The sequence below is a fragment of the Rhinatrema bivittatum genome, chromosome 8, assembly GCF_901001135.1.
Source record: "Rhinatrema bivittatum chromosome 8, aRhiBiv1.1, whole genome shotgun sequence".
Classification (NCBI taxonomy): domain Eukaryota; kingdom Metazoa; phylum Chordata; class Amphibia; order Gymnophiona; family Rhinatrematidae; genus Rhinatrema; species Rhinatrema bivittatum.
This window is the reverse complement of record NC_042622.1, coordinates 206,904,785-206,922,984: the sequence shown is the minus strand read 5'-3', so window position 1 is coordinate 206,922,984 and position 18,200 is coordinate 206,904,785. Positions and strand designations below refer to the sequence as shown.

General features: G+C 44.7%; 1 protein-coding gene across 1 annotated transcript in view; it reads left to right on the top strand.

The window, feature by feature from the left end:
* The window catches only part of TSPOAP1 (TSPO associated protein 1), a 1,024,985-nt gene that overhangs the window by 935,263 nt on the left and 71,522 nt on the right, over window positions 1–18,200 (top strand). The gene's annotated exons all lie outside the window — the stretch shown is intronic.

The window sequence follows — 18,200 nt, the reverse complement described above, 5'->3', positions numbered from 1 at the left end:
AGGCTTTCTGCTTCGGATATATTTTTAAAAAATTTATTGTGAGTTTTTGCCTCTATGGCCAACTCCTTTTCAATTTTTTTCTTAGCCTGTCTTATCAGTGTCTTACATTTAACTTGCCAGTGCTTAAGCTTTGTCCTATTTTCTTCTGAAGGATCCTTCTTCCAGTTTTTGAATGAAGATCTTTTGGCTTAAATAGCCTCTTTCACCTCACCTTTTAACCATGGTGGTAATCGTTTTACTTTCCTTCCACCTTTCTTAATGCATGGAATACATCTAGACTGTGCTTCTAGGATGGAATTTTTTTTAACAATATGCACACCTGTTGCACACATTTTACCTTTGTAGCTGCAACTTTCAGTTTTTCTCTAACTATTTTTCTCATTTTATCAAAGTTTCCCCTTTTGAAAGTTTATCGCTAGAGCCGTGGATTTACATACTGTCCCCCTTCCAGTTATTAAATCAAATTTGATCATATTATGATCACTATTGCCAAGTAGCCCCACTACCGTTACCCCTCTCACCAATCCTGTGCTTCACTGAAAATTACCGGTAGATCTGAAATTGCTCCCTCTCTCGTTGGCTCCTGAACCAATTGCTCCATAAAGCTGTCTTTTATTCCATCCAGGAACTTTATCTCTCTAGCATGCACTGATGTTTCACTTACCTAGTCAATATTGGGGTAATTGAAATCTCGAGTGCAGATAAAGCGCACTGTTAACCTACCCTTGGACGCGCGTTTTCCCTTACCCCTTATTCAGTAAGGGGAGGAAAACGCGCGTCCAACCCGCGGCACCTAATAGCGCCCTCAACATGCAAATACATGTTGATGGCCCTATTAGGTATGCCCACGCGATACAGTAAGTAAAATGTGCAGCCAAGCCGCACATTTTACTTTAAGAAATTAGCGCCTACCCAAAGGTAGGCGCTAGTTTCTGCAGGCACCGGGAAAGTGCACAGAAAAGCAGTAAAACTGGTCCCTGGGGCTCCGCGGTCGGTCCAGTGGTCAACGGCGCTGAGCGAGGGAATTTTGGCGGGGGGGGGGCGAGGGAAGGTCAGGATCCCCCTCCTGGGCACCGCGGGGGCCAAATCGGGGGTTAAATTTTAAAAAAATCTGGCCCCCCAGCCCCAGGGAGCACTGAAATCGGCCCCGATGAAAAATCCAAGATGGTAGCCATTCCCGGGCTCTGCCGACCCGGGAAAGGCCTAGCCATGCCGGGAGGAGTGGAGCCCCGGGCTAAATTTGCTTGTCCTGCCGAGGAGGTACCTTCCCCACCCGGCAGACAAGCAGTGCAGAGGCCCTGCCGCGAAAAATGCAAAGAGGGCAGCCCACAAGAAAGGCAGGCTACCAGCCGGGACATAGCTAAGCCGCGGCTGAAGAAAAAAAGCTGAAAAAAAAGCTTGATTGACAGCCTGCACAGCAGGAGAGAGCAGGCGGGAAACCTTCTGCTTCTCTGGCTGCCGGTTCTAGCCCTACTCTGACCAGAAAAAAATAAAAAAAAGCTGGTCAACTGCTGCAAATAAGTTAGAGGTAGGTGAGTACCTGCAACTTATTGAAAGTTTGAAACTTTTAAACTCCTTTTATTTATTTATTTTTTCTTTACTGAGCGCAGCAGCGGGTTAAAAACCCTCTCGGCAGCCAGAGAGGGAACGAGGCCCAGAGAGCGTCGGTCCCCACACCTGGAAGCGTCCACGGACTCAGGACTATGCAGGGAACCCCCTCCTGCAAAAGGGGCAAAGCCCCCCTGAGCCAGGCAAGAGCTGGGAGACGGACATCTCCCACACAAAAACAGTAAAAGCACTAAAAGAAGGCAAAATTTCCTTTATAGATTTTTTTCCTTTGTTTCTAAAACAAGCGGGAATCAAAGAACTACTTGCTTGAGCCGAAAAAGAAAGAAGAAGAGGCTGACTAGCCTACAGCAGAGAACCGAAGGGGAGATGCTGCACCTGCTGGAGACAGATGAATACTGAAGGGGTAGAGGATAGGCTCTGTCCTGATATAGGGCATCCTTCAAGTTTTAGTCAACTGCTGGAAAGGAGGCTCAACTGCTGGATGCTCAACTGCTGGAGGCTCAACTGCTGGAAAGGAGGCTCAACCCACTGTCTGGACTGATCCGGGTACGTACATGAAAATGCATTTAAGACCCGTGTGGAACTTTTTAAGTTTACGAGGAAACTGAAAATTATTGAGGTTTTTTCAGACAGAACACTACTAGCCATGAGATGTCCATAGTAAAAAAAAACCTAGTAAATGGATACCCACCAATACCATCAATCCTATTATTCAAACATATGAAAAGTTAATTTTGCACGATTTAGATAAAATAGAACAAGATTCTCAATCAAAAAAGAGATACTGCAATATGTCAATGAAGGAAAATAAAGCATTAACAACACTTGCAAAAGATACTAATTTAGTAATAAAGCCAGCAGACAAAGGTGGGTGCACAGTTTTAATGGACAGACATGACTATATTAAAGAAATAGACAGTCAATTGTCTGACCATAATTTTTATGAGAAAATGGATAAAGATCCATCAGTAGGTCTGAAAAAAGATATTGACAATTTGTTATCCACAGCGAAAGAAGCAGGTTTCCTTACAAATAAAGAATTTGATTTTTTAACAGTTAAACATCCTGTCATACCTACTATTTACATATTACCAAAAAAATCCATAAGTCAGTTACAATTCCTCCAGGCAGACCTATAATTTCAGCCAATGGCTCCCTCCTCGAACCTCTTGCCATTTTTTTAGACAAGTTTTTAAAACCGCAAGTCCAAAAGATCCGGCATCGACTTCTCGGCCTTCGACTACCTCCACACCCCTCAGGACCAAGGAGATCGTAGAGAAAAACATCAGCATCGACACCGCAAGTCTTGGACCATCATGGAAGGAAAATCTTCAACGTTGCCCTCGTCCAAGCCACCATCGAAGAAACCCCGTCCAGAAATGGCTCCGACCCTTTCTGCGACCGGGTCACCAAGGCAACCCTCTCCCGGACAGGTATCAGGAGCCACGACTCCGCCTTTAACGGTGGTCCCTCCGGCTATGCCTCTGTCTCCTTATTTCCTTCCGGAGCTGGGGCTGCTTGCTCCAGGTCTCTGTGAAGAACTAGACCGGATGGTTCAGGAGGCCATCGATAATGCGATGCACAGACTCCAAGGTCCCCCGGCGCCGAAATCAGTGCTGGTCGCAGAACCGACCATTGATCCCATTCCGGTAGCATTGCCACTGCTGCTCTCGAAGATGTAACTGCATATATCTGTTTTTCCACCGATGGCTCCTGGGTCACCGATGGCTCCTGGGTCACCGATGGCTCCGGTGCCTTCCCCGCTTACCCTGTCTGTCATCGGGAGGGGAAACACCGTTCTGCATTCCTCCATCGGAAGTCCTTCCGATGCCTCAACCATCGATGCCGATACGCCCATCGGCGCCACCGATCGATCCATCGGTGCCCTCGATGCCTTCATCGGTGCCTCCAGTACTTCCCTCGATGCCTTCAGATCCTAGACCAGGACCTTCTGGACTACCATCATCACGTCCTTCTAAGGTTCCTACAGGGACAGGTGCTGATCCTATGACACCTGGACTGACTATTCATCTCAACACACTGATGATTTACCATCACCACCTTCTCCTACTGAAAGTAGGAAGCGTTCTCCTCCAGAAGATTTGTCCTTCATAAATTTTGTGAAGGAAATGTCTGAATTGGTTCCCTTCCAATTACAGACTGAGCAAGATGATAGGCTCCAAATGATGGAGCTGTTAAAATTCCTGGATGCTCCTGAGGAAATAACCTCCATCCTTATTCACCAGGTTCTTTTGGATCTCCTCAAAAAGAACTGGGAACACCCTGGTTCTGTTGCTCCAGTCAACAGAAAAGCTGATACCACTTATTTGGTCCAGTCAGCCCCAGGATTCCAGAAACTTCAGCTGGATCACCAATCTGTGGTTGTAGAATCTGCCCAAAAGAGGGCAAAAAGATCAAAACCCCACTCTTCCTTTCCCTTGGGTAAGGAACAGAAATTCCTGGATGCCATTGGCCGGCGTGTCTTCCAGGGATCAATGCTAATCTCTCGGATCGCCTCCTACCAGCTGTATATGACCCAGTACAACAGGGTCTTATTCAAGCAGATATAGGACTTTGCAGAGTCCCTGCCTCAGCAATTCCAGGAACAGCTTCAAACCCTGGTACACAAGTGTTTCGAGGCAGGCAAGCATGAAATAAGATCCTCTTACGATATCTTCGACACTGCTTCCAGGGTATCTGCAACTGTTATTTCGGCAAGAAGATGGGCCTGGCTCAAGTCTTCAGACTTGCACCCTGAAGTACAAGACAGATTATCTGATCTGCCCTGCATAGGAGACAATCTGGCGAACAGATTCAGCGGATGGTGGCAGAACTCAAGGACCATCATGAGACCCTTCGCCAGCTTTCTCTGATGCCCTCTGAGTATTCCTCCAAACAGCCTTTCAGGAAGGATACTAAAATGTTATTCTTCCGTCCAAGGAAATCCTATCCACTACCTTCTAGAACTCGTTCCACGAGACCTTTCCAAAAGGCCCAGTCTCATCAACCTCATAAACAAAAGTCACAAGCAGCTCCTCAGCCGGGCCCTGCTTGCAATTTTTGACTCCTGCATAGAGAGCTGCAGCCAGTTTCCACTGCCTCAGATACCAGTGGGAGGTCGATTGTACCATTTCAACAACATGTGGCATACAATCACCTCAGACCAATGGGTCCTTGCCATAATTTCTCAGGGTTATCACCTGAACTTTCTCTCCATCCCACCAGACTCACCACCTCTACCGACATGGAGAGCATCCGACCACTCACTACTCCTGGAGCAGGAGGTCTCTCACCTCCTCCAGTCCAGAGCAATAGAGCCAGTGCCCTACTCCCAACAAGGCCTAGTATTCTGTTCCCGGTACTTTCTAATCCCCAAAAAATCAGGCAGCATTCGTCCAATTCTGGACCTACGTGCCCTCAACAAGTACCTCCACCGAGAAAAGTTCAAGATGGTAACCTTGGGTTCCCTCCTTCCTCTTCTGCAAAAAGGAGACTGGCTCTGCTCTCTCGATCTCCAAGATGCATACACACACATTGCGATAACTCCATCTCATCGCAGGTTCCTGAGATTTCTGGTAGGCCCCAAGCACTATCAGTACAGAGTGCTACCATTCGGCCTGGCATCTGCACCACGAGTCTTCACCAAGTGCCTCATAGTAGTAGCAGCCTTCCTCAGGACTCAAGGTGTTCACATCTACCCCTATCTAGACGATTGTTTGATCAGGGCTCCCACTCAGCAAGCTGCTCTGTCGTCCCTACGTCTTACTTTACACACTGATTTCGCTAGGATTTCTCATCAACTACGCAAAATCCTGCTTAGTCCCATCTCAAACTTTATCATTCATAGGGGCAGACTTGGACACCTTGAAGGCAAAGGCATTTGTGCCTCAACAGCGAGCTCTCACTCTCATCTCTCTCGCATACCAGCTAAAGTCTCAGCACTGCACACCACTTCCTCATCCTGCTGGGACTCATGTCGTCCTCAGTGCAGGTCACCCCAATGGCCCACTTGGCCATGAGAGTCATGCAGTGGACTCTGAGGTCACAATGGACTCAGTCCATCCAACCTCTATCGATCACTGTCCACATCACCGACTCACTTCGTCAGGCTCTAGCCTGGTGGAAAAAGCAGATCAATATCCTCCAAGGCCTACCCTTCCAGGCTCCAGAGCCTCAAATAATTCCCACCACCGATGCTTACAACCTCGGTTGGGGAGCCCATGTCGCCGATTTGCAGACACAAGGAGCTTGGTCTCCAGAGGAAGCCAAACACCAAATCAATTTCCTGGAGCTGTGAGCAATCAGATATGCTCTCAGGGTCTTTCAGGATCGCCTTTCCAATCAGGTCATCCTGATTCAGACGGACAACCAGGTGGCCATGTAGTACATCAACAAACAGGGAGGGACAGGCTCCTACCTACTGTATCAGGAAGCTGCACAGATATGGGCGGAGGCCCTCTTCCATTCGATGTACCTAGGCCCTTAGGTACATCGAATGGGAGAGGGACAATGTGTTGGCGGATGACCTAAGTCGCGCTTTCCATTCGCACGAGTGGTCCCTCAAGCCCACAGTAGCGGACTCACTATTCCAACGTTGGGGTTATCCTCGCATAGACCTCTTTGCGTCACCTCAAAACCGCAAAGTAGAGAACTTTTGCTCTCTCACTCGCAGCCAACACTCTCAGCTAAGAGATGGGCTCTCCCTCTCATGGGCAACAGGTCTCCTATATGCATTCCCTCCAATTCCATTTCTCTCGAAGACTCTCGTGAAGTTACGTCAGGACAAGAGACGCATGATCCTGATAGCACCTCACTGGCCTCGCCAAGTGTGGTATCCAATACTTCAGGATCTCTCCATTCGCAGGCACATTCCCTTGGGAAAGGACCCGCTTCTGATTTCTCAGAACGACGGGTGCCTGCTCCACTCCAATCTTCAAGCTTTGTCCCTGACTGCATAGATGTTGAAAGGTTGATTCTTCAGCCACTTAACCTTTCGGAGCCAGTTTCCCGTGTCCTGATTGCTTCACGGAAGCCTTCCACGAGAAAGTCTTACCTCTACAAATGGAACAGGTTTAAGTTGTGGTGTTCTTCTCAATCCCTTGATCCCTTTACCTGTTCCACCACAAAGTTTCTAGACATCTCTGGCACTTATGAGAATCAGGTCTAAAAACTTACTCCATCAGAATGCATGTCAGTGCGGTGACCGCCTTCCATAAAGATGTTGGGGACGTTCTTATTTTGGAACATCGCCTCGGAACACGTTTTCTGAAAGGCTTGCTTCACCTCAAGCCTCCACTGCGTCCTCCGGCCCCTTCTTGGACCTCAGTCTGGTTTTGGGTCGACTCAAGAAACCACCATTCGAGCCTCTCCAGTCCTGTGATCTTTGCTATCTCACATGGAAAGTGATTTTTCTTTTGGCGATCATATCCGCTCGCAGAGTTAGTGAGTTACAGGCCCTAGTTACCTAACCGCCTTACACTAAACGTCTGCAGGACCAAGCAGTCCTCCGCACTCACCCTAAGTTCTTACCTAAGGTAGTAACGAAGTTTCACATTAATCAATCCATTATACTACCTACCTTCTTTCCCAGGCCCCACTCCAATCCAGGAGAACAGGCTCTGCATACCCTTGATTGCAAACGGGCTCTAGCATTCTATCTAGATCGTACAGCTGCCCACAGGAAAAGCACTCAATTGTTTGTCTCTTTCCATTCCATCAATTTGGGGCAGCCTGTGGGTACCAGACTCTCTTTTCCTGGTTAGCGGACTGCATATCCTTTTGCTATCAGCAAGCAGGCATTCCGCTTCAAGACCGTGTTAAGGCACACTCTCTCAGGGCCATGGCGACGTCAATAGCACACATACGCTCGGTGCCACTTCCTGACATCTGCAGGGCTGCTACCTGAAGTTCTCTCCATACCTTTACAGCCCATTACTGTTTCGACAAGGCCGGAAGACAAGATTCCATCTTTGGCCAATCTGTCTTGCGCAACCTTTTTACAACTTGACGTACCAACACCCTTCTGCCTGCCCGTTAGGGTTCAGGATGCCCGCTACCAAATTCCACACTAGTCCTTGTGCCTATTGCACATCTTGGGTACATTTGGTACATTTCTCGGACATCCTCAGCTCGGTACTCACCCAAATGTGAGGACTACCATCCTGCTTGTCCTGTGAGAAAGTAAATGTTGCTTACCTGTAACAGGTGTTCTCACAGGACAGCAGGATGTTAGTCCTTATGAAACCCGCCTGCCACCCCACAGTGTTGGGTTTGTTTTCTTATTTTATTTTTTGGCACTTCCTGTAGCTTTAAACAAGACTGAAGGGGGACCCCTGCTGGCTGCATGTTTGGTGCCATGCTGGGCATGCCCAGTAGATGCCAGTCAAAGTTCTAGAAACTTTGACAAAAGTGTTCCGTGATTGGGCTCCATCCTATGATGTCACCCATATGTGAGGACTAACATCTTGCTGTCCTGTGAAAACACCTGTTACAGGTAAGCAACATTTGCTTTTCCTATTTACAGGTTCAGCACTATGTTAAATCTCTGCCGCCAGAGATTTAACATAGGAAAACAGAGGACTCTTTGCAGTCCTCTGTTTTCCATTCCCTGGATGCTCTATTTTTGTTTGACTACTTGCAGCCTCCTTCTCTCTCCCTTTACTACAAAGGACTACAAAAGCTTACACGAATAGACAATTGTTCCATCCTGGTGGATCGCTGGAATGAAGATGGAGTGTTTCTGGTCACAGTTTCTATTCTTTGAGCAGGTTTGAAGCTAGTGTCCAAGATTTCTTCTAACATGTATTATAGGGAAATGCAATATAAGTTTCTTCGGCGAGCTAATATATCCACTCAGGTGGCCATCCGCTTCAAAATTTCTGCTTCAGCTGCCTGTGGGAAATGTCAGGCAGACAATAGTTCCTTATCACTTGCTTTTTGGGCATGTCCTCCCATTAAATGTTTCTGGAGTCGAATTGCTAGATACTTTATGGACCTGTTAGGGATCTTGTTTAATATATCTCCATTACATTTTCTTTTTGGTTGTATCCCGCCTTTCCGGGTTAGGGGTGTTGGACCTTGCTTATTAGTACAGAAAGTCTGCTTGTTGGGGAAAAAAGTGATACTCTTAAATTGGAGAAGTGCGGATGCTCCTTCATTCTGGGCATGGCGGAATCACTTCCACCATTTGCTACGGATGGACGATCTCGCTTCCCGTCAATCTCCTCTTCAGTGATGAAAGTTTCTGAGGGTTTGGGATCCCTACATTCAGGCCCTCCCACACAAAGCAAGGAGTTTGATTTTGAACGACTAAATAGTTCTCCATTTTCTTTCCTAAGAACGTAAGCCTCACCAGGTGACTCGTCACTTCTGATGTTTTCTCCTGAGTGAACACAGTGTACTGTTGGGTAAAGAGCATGAATCATCTGAGCAGGAGGGAGGAGGTTGGGTGGGAGATGGGGTTCTGGCTGTATTCTTTTTCCTGTTTTGTTTTGTTTTTCTGCTGTGCTTCTTTGATGATGATGCAGACTTACAGTATTTTCTGTTTGTTGTTTGCTCATGGAAATAATAAAAAAAAAAAAATTTCAAATTAGATTTCAGGAGGGAGCTGGGCTTTATTTGTTGGGCCAGGTCAAAGACTGAATGAATCATGGGGGGGAGCATAGTAATTGTTCACACAGGGCAGCAAAAAAACTAGCTCCAGTCCTGTCAATTGTCCTGCCAGTCTTCTTTCCCAGGCCCCATTCACTCCAAGGTGAATGAGCACTGCACAGTTTGGACTGCAAGTGAGCCTCAGCCTTCTATCTGGAGCGGACAGAAAGCCCATAGACTGTCCACCCAACTCTGTTTCTTTTGATAAGAATTGGTTGGTGTTGCCATTACCAAACAGACAATATCCAATTGTCTAGCAGATTGCATCTCCTTCTATTATACCCAGGCGGGATAGCACCTTGGAGATCATGTCAAAGCTCATTCTGACAGAGCCATGGCAGTGTTAGTGGCCCACTTGGGAGCAGTTCCCGGGGAGATCTGCAAGGCTGCGACATGGAGTTCTCTGTACACATTCACATCACATTACTGTCTGGATAGGGATGGCTGATGCAACAGTAGGTTTGGCCAGTCTATCCTCCAGAGCTTGTTTGAGGTATGGTACCCAACTCTCCCAACCTAGGGCTCGTTGTTTGGGTTCAGACTGTCTCCCCCTCTGTTACCCATTGGCACCTGGTTAGGTGTCTGGTCCCCTTTTGTGTTCAGGATCAGCCTGTAGCTAAGGATTCACCCATGTGTGAGGACTACCATTCTGGTTGTCCTCAGAGAAAGTTGCTTACCTGTAAGAGGTGTTCTCAGAGGGCAGCGGGATGTTAATACTCTAGAAAGCTGCCCACCATCCCGTGGAGATGGGTTTCTCCTATTTTTTTTATTTTAATCGTAATTCTATGTTACAAGACTGAAGAGGGACCCCACGTGGATGCATGGCATAGGGCATGCTGGCCATGCTTAATGTGCCTAGTCAGTTTCTAGAAACTGATATGTTTTCCCTATCGGGTTTAATCTGATGATGTCACCCAGTGGCTATTCCCTAAGTAAACTTGATTAATAGCAGTTAATGGACTTCTCCTCCAAGAACTTATCCAAACCTTTTTTGAACCCAGCTACACTAACTGCACTAACCACATCCTCTGGCAACAAATTCCAGAGCTTTATTGTGCGTTGAGTGAAAAAGAATTTTCTCCGATTAGTCTTAAATGTGCTACTTGCTAACTTCATGGAATGTCTCCTAGTCTTTCTATTATTCGAAAGTGTAAATAACCAATTCGCATCTACTCGTTAAAGACCTCTCATGATCTTAAAGACCTCTATCATATCCCTCTTCAGCCTTTCCTCATAGGGGAGCTGTTCCATCCCCTTTATCATTGTGGTTGCCCTTCTCTGTATCTTCTCCATCGCAACTATATCTTTTTTGAGATGCGGCGACCAGAATTGTACACAGAATTCAAGATGCGGTTTCACCATGGAGCGATATAGAGGCATTATGACATTTTCCGTTTTATTAACCATTCCCTTCCTAATAATTCCTAACATTCTATTTGCTTTTTTGACTGCTGCAGCACACTGAGCCATCGATTGTAAAGTATTATCCACTATGATGCCTAGATCTTTTTCCTGGGTGGTAGCTCCTAATATGGAACCTAACATCGTGTAACTACAGCAAGGGTTATTTTTCCCTATATACAACATCTTGCACTTGTCCACATTAAATTTCATCTGCCATTTGGATGCACAATCTTCTAGTCTTGCAAGGTCCTCCTGTAATGTATCAGAATCCGCTTGTGATTTAACTACTCTGAATAATTTTGTATCATCTGCAAATTTGATAACTTCACTCATCGTATTCCTTTCCACATCATTTATATATATATTGAAAAGCACTGGTCCAAGTACAGATCCATGAGGCACTCCACTGTTTAGCCTTTTCCACTGAGAAAATTGACCATTTAATCCTACTATGTTTCCTGTATTTTAACCAGTTTGTACTCCACGAAAGGACATCGCCTCCTATCCCATGACTTTAGTTTTCTTAGAAGCCTCTTATGAGGGACTTTGTCAAATGCCTTCTAAAAATCCAAATACACTACATCTACCAGTTCACCTTTATCCACATGTTTAACACCTTCAAACAAATGTTCCATTAAACCATGCCTTTCTATATGCTCTATGATTTTGATCTTGAGAATCGTTTCCACTATTTTTCCCGGCACTGAAGTCAGGCTCACTGGTCTATAGTTACCCGGATTTCCCTTGGAGCCTTTTTTAAATATTGGGGTTACATTGGCCACCCTCCAGTCTTCAGGTGCAATCGATGATTTTAATGATTGGTTACATATTTTAACTAATAGATCAGAAATTTCATTTTTGAGTTCCTTCAGTACCCTAGGATGCATACCATCCGGTCCAGGTGATTTGCTACTCTTTAGTTTGTCAATCCTGGCCTACTACATCTTCCAGGTTCACAATGATTTCGTTCAGTTCATCTGACTATCACCCCTGAAAACCATCTCCGGAACTGGTATCTCTCCAACATCCTCATTAGTAAACATGGAAACAAAGAATTCATTTAGTCTTCCTGCAATGGCCTTATCTTCCCTAAGAGCCCCTTTAACCCCTCGGTCATCTAATGGTCCAACTGACTCCCTCACAGGTTTCTTGCTTCGGATATATTTTAAAAAGTTTTTATTATGAGTTTTTGCCTCTTTGGCCAACTTCATTTCAAATTCTGTCTTCGCCTGTCTTATCAATGACTTAACTTGACAATGCTTATGTTTTATCCTATTTTCTTCAGATGGATCCTTCTTCCAATTTTTGAAGGATGTTTTTAGCCTCTTTCACCTCGCCTTTTAACCATGACGGTAATCGTTTTGCCTTCTTTCCACCTTTCTTAATTCGTGGAATACATATGGACTGCACCTCTAGGATTGTATTTTTAAACAATGTCCATGCCTGTTGAACACTTTTAACCTTTGCAGCTGCACTTTTCATTTTTTTTCTAATTATTTTCCTCATTTTATCAAAGTTTCCCTTTTGAAAGTTTAGTGTTAGAGCTGCAGATTTACTTATTGTTCCCCTTCCAGTTATTAGTTTAAATTTGATCATGTTATGATCACTATTGCCAAGTGGCCCCACCACTGTTTCCTCTCTCACCAAATCATGCGTTCCACTAAGAATTAAATCTAAAATAGCTCCCTCTCTTGTTGGTTCCTGAACCAATTGCTCCATGAAGCAGTCATTTATTACATCCAGGAACTTTTTGTCTCTAGTCAATATTGGGGTAATTGAAATCTCCTATTATTATTGCTCTGCCAAATTGGTTAGCTTCCCTGATTTCTCTTAGCATTTCATCATCTGACCATTTTGTCCAGGTGGATGGTAGTATACTCCTCACTATATTCTTACCCAACACACATGGGATTTCTACCCATATAGATTCCACTGAACATTTAGTCTCTTGTATGATCTTTATCCTGTTGGACTCTATACCCTCCCAGACATAAAGTGCCAAACCCCCCACCAAGTTTCTTCTTTTTGTACATTAATATTTGGTGTTTGGTTTCTAGTAAAGTTTTTTGGATAATTTGATAGTTTTAAAAAATATATATTTTTTCAGTGGTTTATTATAATTACTTTTACCTTGCCTTCCCCCCCCCCCCCCCCCCCCCCCCCCCCCCCATCATATTTATTGGAGATTTCACAAAAAATACAATGACACATCAAATATGAAAAAACAGGTCTGATCAAGAACAAAGAGAAATGAAGTGTCATAACAAATATCATCCTCGCTTCAATTTTGGTGGCACACGACCTAAATCATGGGTCAGCGTACAGATATATGGTAGTGACTGAATTGATCATGAGCTCTTTTTTAATAATGTAGGTGAAATTGAAATCTCACCTATTTTTTCCCCTATTTGCCTGACTCCCTTCCCTGGTGTCCCCCTCCTTCTCTCCCCGCCCCCTTAATCCTGTTGGTATAGGAACTAGACAGGAACTGGAAAATTGTTGGTATAGGAACTAGAAAATGCTAGTTTCCTTGATTTTTGGGGACAAATAATCCATAAAGGGTCTCCATGTTGCCATCATCATCTGAAACTTTTTGCTGGACATCTGCTTTGCTGAGAGAAACTCAAATGTGAATAACCAGATCTTTTTTTTTTGAACTAGTGTTTTACTGAAGGTGGGGTATGTAGTAACCATGGGCTCAGAATTACTTTCTTTCCTATAAGGCCCATTTTCGTAATCAAAAGCTGGTCAGACCCATTCCATTCTGTATCATCTGTAGCATTCCCGCCGAAAAGCCACATGTTCGGGTCCTCTAGTAGTGTTTTCCTCATAATTCCCTGTGCCTTGATACATATTTGGTTCCAGAAGAGTTGGATATATGGACAAGTCCAAAACATATGGAAATAATCCTCCGAGGTTTGATCGCATTTTGGACAGTGATCAGTTGGGGATTGGGAAGCCTTGAAAGCCCTACTTGGTGTCCAATAAAAATGCCATAGAAATTTTAATTGGGTCTCCCTGAGGAGAGCATTTTCTGAGATCTTTGGGATATTTAAAAAGCAGATTTAAAATTTTGAAACAAGAGGTGAAACTCAGACTACGCCTCCCATCTCTGGTACAGGGTTTGTAAGGCGTTGTCGGGGATAGTATTGTTGAGGGTTTTACGAATAAAGGCGATAAGGGATTTCAAATCATTCTTTGGGACCACCAGAATAATCTTACGTAGTATTAAGGATGAGTGAGGTTCTTGAAAGGGAAGTCCCGAGGATTCAAGAAAGTGCCGCACCTGCAAATAACCATAAAAATGGTGGAATGGCACTTTAAATGCTGCTTGTAGTTCTTGAAAACTATAAAGTTGCTGGGTTTCTGTTGAGAACATTTGGTATAGGCTTATCAAGCCTTTCGCCTTCCAGCTATTAAACACTGTTGCTCCCATGCCTGATGGGAACATGGGGTTCTGACCGATGTGCTGTATGGTGGTGGAGGTGCCTGTGTGTCCCACTAACTGACATAAATATGCCCACGCTTTTCTGCAGGAAAGAATCAAGAGGTGCATTTTTAAGTATTGGGGTAGTATTTTGGGAGGGCACTGTATGACGAAGTTCAGGGTTGGGATCCGGTACAATCGCTTAAGATAAAGGTGGGGAATATATCTTGAGGTTTCAAGGAGAAAGTCCTGGACCCATCGAAGCATTGCAGCAAGGTTATACATCCACAAGTTAAGGCATCCCATCCCCCCTGAGCCAAAGGTTTGGTCAGAAGCTGGAAGGAAATACGGGCTTTTTTCCCGCTTCAGAGGAAGAGACGGAACAGTTTATCTAGTTCTTTCTGGTCTCGCTTTGAGAGCCATATAGGCGCCATTTGGAATATGTAAATCCATTTCGGTATGATCATCATTTGCAGGAGGTGTATTTTCCCCCATAGGGATAAAGGTAAGGACTTCCATAGAGTAAGAGAGGGAGCAGTCGCTTTTACAAGGGGGTGGGTGTTGGATTCATATAATAAGGAAAGGTCCACAGGGATCCGTACCCCTAAATATTTAATTTCTCCTTTTGCCCATTTAAGAAGGAACGTGCTAGGCCATCCCAGGTGGACATTCCCGCAGACATCTAATGCCTCAGACTTGTCCTGGTTAATTTCAAGTCCTGCAAATCTACCAAAGGCCTCTTGAAGGTTTAGTAAGGGTGTGAGCAAATTGACGGGGTCCGTTAAGAATATCAGCACATCTGCGAACGCGACGACTTTGAATTCCGTTGGCTTTTGGGAGAAGCTGGGTATATCAGGTGCCAAGGCAATTTTACGCAACAGAGGGTCAATGGATAAAATGTAAAGTAAGGGGGATACGGGACAGCCTTGCCGAACCCCGCTTTTAATACCTACCGCTGAAGATTTGGAGCCATTAGCAAGCATGAAGGAGGTCAGGTTTTTATATAGCAGGGCAATGTATTGCAGAATGTTCCCCTGAAAGCCGAATCTTTACAAAACCCAGAATAGGTATGGCCAAGACACTCTATCGAACACTTTTTCAGAGTCAAATCCAATGGCCAATGCCTATAATTTTCTAGTTTGGGCGAGAGACATTGCGGAGAGGAGCTTAATAAAATGGGAGCTTGCAGATCTACCTTTGATGAAACCCATTTGATGCATGGAAATAAGTGATGGGAGGACCATACCCATTCTGTTGGCAAGGACTTTTGCCAGAATCTTACAATCACAATTCAGGCGTGATATCGGCCTGTATGATGCAGGATTTTAAGGATCCTTCCCCGGTTTGGCAAGAATAGTAATATGGACTGTATTCAAGTCGGTTGGAAAGACACCCTCTGTGAGGGCACTCCTGACGAAGTTTACAAGATGCTCCGACAGCCCAGATCTTAAGATTTTGTAAAAGTCATACGACATCCCATCTGAGCCCAGTGACTTATCCAGTTTGGTCCCCAAAATAACATTGGAGACCTCTTTCTCTTGAATTGGTCTACTTAATAATGCAATTTGTGCTTCGGAAAGTTTGGAAAAAGGGAGATCCTTTAAAAAAAAAAAAAAAAGTCTTCCTCAAGCTGGCCACCTGGGGCATCATCAGTATAAAGGAAGTCATAACATTTTTTAAAAACCTCACATATCTCTCCTTTGGAAGTTACCTTCTCTCCTGTCTGTGTAGCCATGCTGGTAATCACCGTCTTCCCCCTAGCCACCTGAACAGTGTTAGCGAGAAATTTACCTGCCTTGTTTCCGAACTTAAAGAAATTGAATTCCAAAATCTGCATGGATTGTTGAGCTTGGGTGTGTATTAGGGAATTCAAGCTTTCTAGCGTTGAAAAGAATATGCTTTTGTTCTCAACAGAGGGGGTCTGTATTAAGAGTTTTGGCTAAGCGGACCTGAGATTCTAACTTTTATATCGTACTATTTAACCGTTTCTTTCTTGTGCTTACAAAAGCGATAATTTCTCTGCGCATGACTGCTTTACCAGTTTCCAAGAGGAGTTGTGGTGTGTCTAAATGGATACGGTTATGAGAAAAATTCCTCCCATCTGTCTTTTAAAAACCTATGGAATTCGAGATCTGAACTTAAGAAGCTAGGGAATCTCCAAAATTGGGTATGTTCCCTCTCTGCAGTAGGGAAAAATTCCAGCCAAATCAGAGCGTGGTCTGAGATCACCTGCTGGCCTATGTCTACATTTTTAATATGAAAGGAGGACACTTTGGACACCAGGATGTAATCAATACGGGATAGAGTGGCATGGGCAACGTGGGTATAATTTCTCTCTTCCGGATGGAGTACACATATCCATCAGATCCAACTTTTGACACAGAAAATTAGGACCCTTTACCTTGAGGAGCTTCTCCCTGCGTTCTGCCCGGGCATTTATCAATTGATGGATCAATTACCCAATTAAGTCTCCCAATACAAACAGGTTGCCTTGCAAGTGGAGCACTAACAGGTTGAAAAGTTTAAGGAAAAATGTATGCGAGTATTCATTAGGTGCATATACATTACAAATAGATATTACCCGGTTATGGAGAGTACCCTTAATGAAAATAAAACGGCCATCTGAGTCTGTCACTCTTTGTACTACTTTAAAATCCAAGCTTTTTGTGGATAAGAATGGCGACCCCTGCCTTACGTCCCATTGCTGCGGAGAAGTGGCAGGCACCCACCCAGTCTCTACGTAATTTCGAACTCTCCAGATCTGATAAATGGGTCTCCTGAATACATGCTTTAGAGACCTTACAGCATCTGCATTTCTCTACAGATGCTGTAAAAAAACAAAAGTTTCTTTTAATTGGTGAGTTAAGCCCATTGACATTCCAAGAATAAATCTTAGTCCCTGACATATTGTAGCCTCTCGGATGATATTTCTATGACCCAGATGTGTATGTTTTTGGCAGTGGGGCCCTCAGCCAAGCCCCACTGTTCAACCCAACTCCATAAACCGCCTTTTCCATAGGCTTACAAAATATACAGGTCCCCACAACATTTTTCCGTAAGAATGCCACAATTCTTAGTGATTGGAAACCTAGATCTCCTTTTTGAGTATAGTATCTTGTCCCTTTTTTACTTACAACATCCCCTAAAGGTGCCATTCAACTCAATACCAACAGCCCTGTAACCCCCCTCCCCTTCCTTCTGCCCCTGAGAAACTTCCATAACGATATCACCCCCACATCCTTGGGGGGTCGGAGCCATGTGAAATCTGCGAATGGACGCCACACCACGCTTCAACATCATAGTGTAAACCTCCATGAGAGGAAGTCAGTCTTTGGAGGCCAGAGAATCGCAGTATACTTCTGATGAAGTCAGCATGTTACCATCACACACTCAACCAATAAGAACCCAACAAGGTCCAGTCTTAATGGTAGCATCTTAATTGTCTAAGTCGGGTTGTCCTTAATCCTGTCCTGCTTGATAATCCGGGATACCGTCCAGAGTGCCCAGGTAGCGTCTTCTCTCCAAGCTTTTTCTACGTGGACTTGTGTTGTCCTGCGATACCTTCGGCTCAGACCCAAGGTGCTATACAAAAAAGGATTTGTGGATTGAAAAGATCAGAGTTCAGTTAAACTTTAAGTTGTCTCCAACAGTAAAGCCCTCATTCCAGTGCAGGGCTAAACAATGGTGATCAAATCAGGGCCCCACATAGGTCATCCTGTAGAACTATATATAATAAACTTACAAGCCCATAGCTCACACCACAAGGTTGAATATTTGTATTTCCCCTAGGGAGAAAGCATATCCATTGTTCCTCCATGTATTAACCCGGCAAGTTCGCCGCGAACTTCTGCGCCTCTCCTGAGGTGTCGAAGGTTCTGGTTTGGCCTTCATGACAGATGCGCAGACGACCTGGGAATCCAAGAGAAAACCTGATCTGCTTTTGAAAAGGAGAGAAAATACCGGTGAAAAGGTTTTCCAAAGAGCGGCGGTTTTAGCTGAATAATCTTGCATTATACGGATTCGGGAGGATTGGTAGGATAAATCCGTGTATTTCCGAGAGACCTGCATTATTTTAACCTTGTGGGCGAAATTTAGGATTTTTGCTATAACGATCCACGGTCTCATCTCCGATGCCCTTTTAGCACCCAGA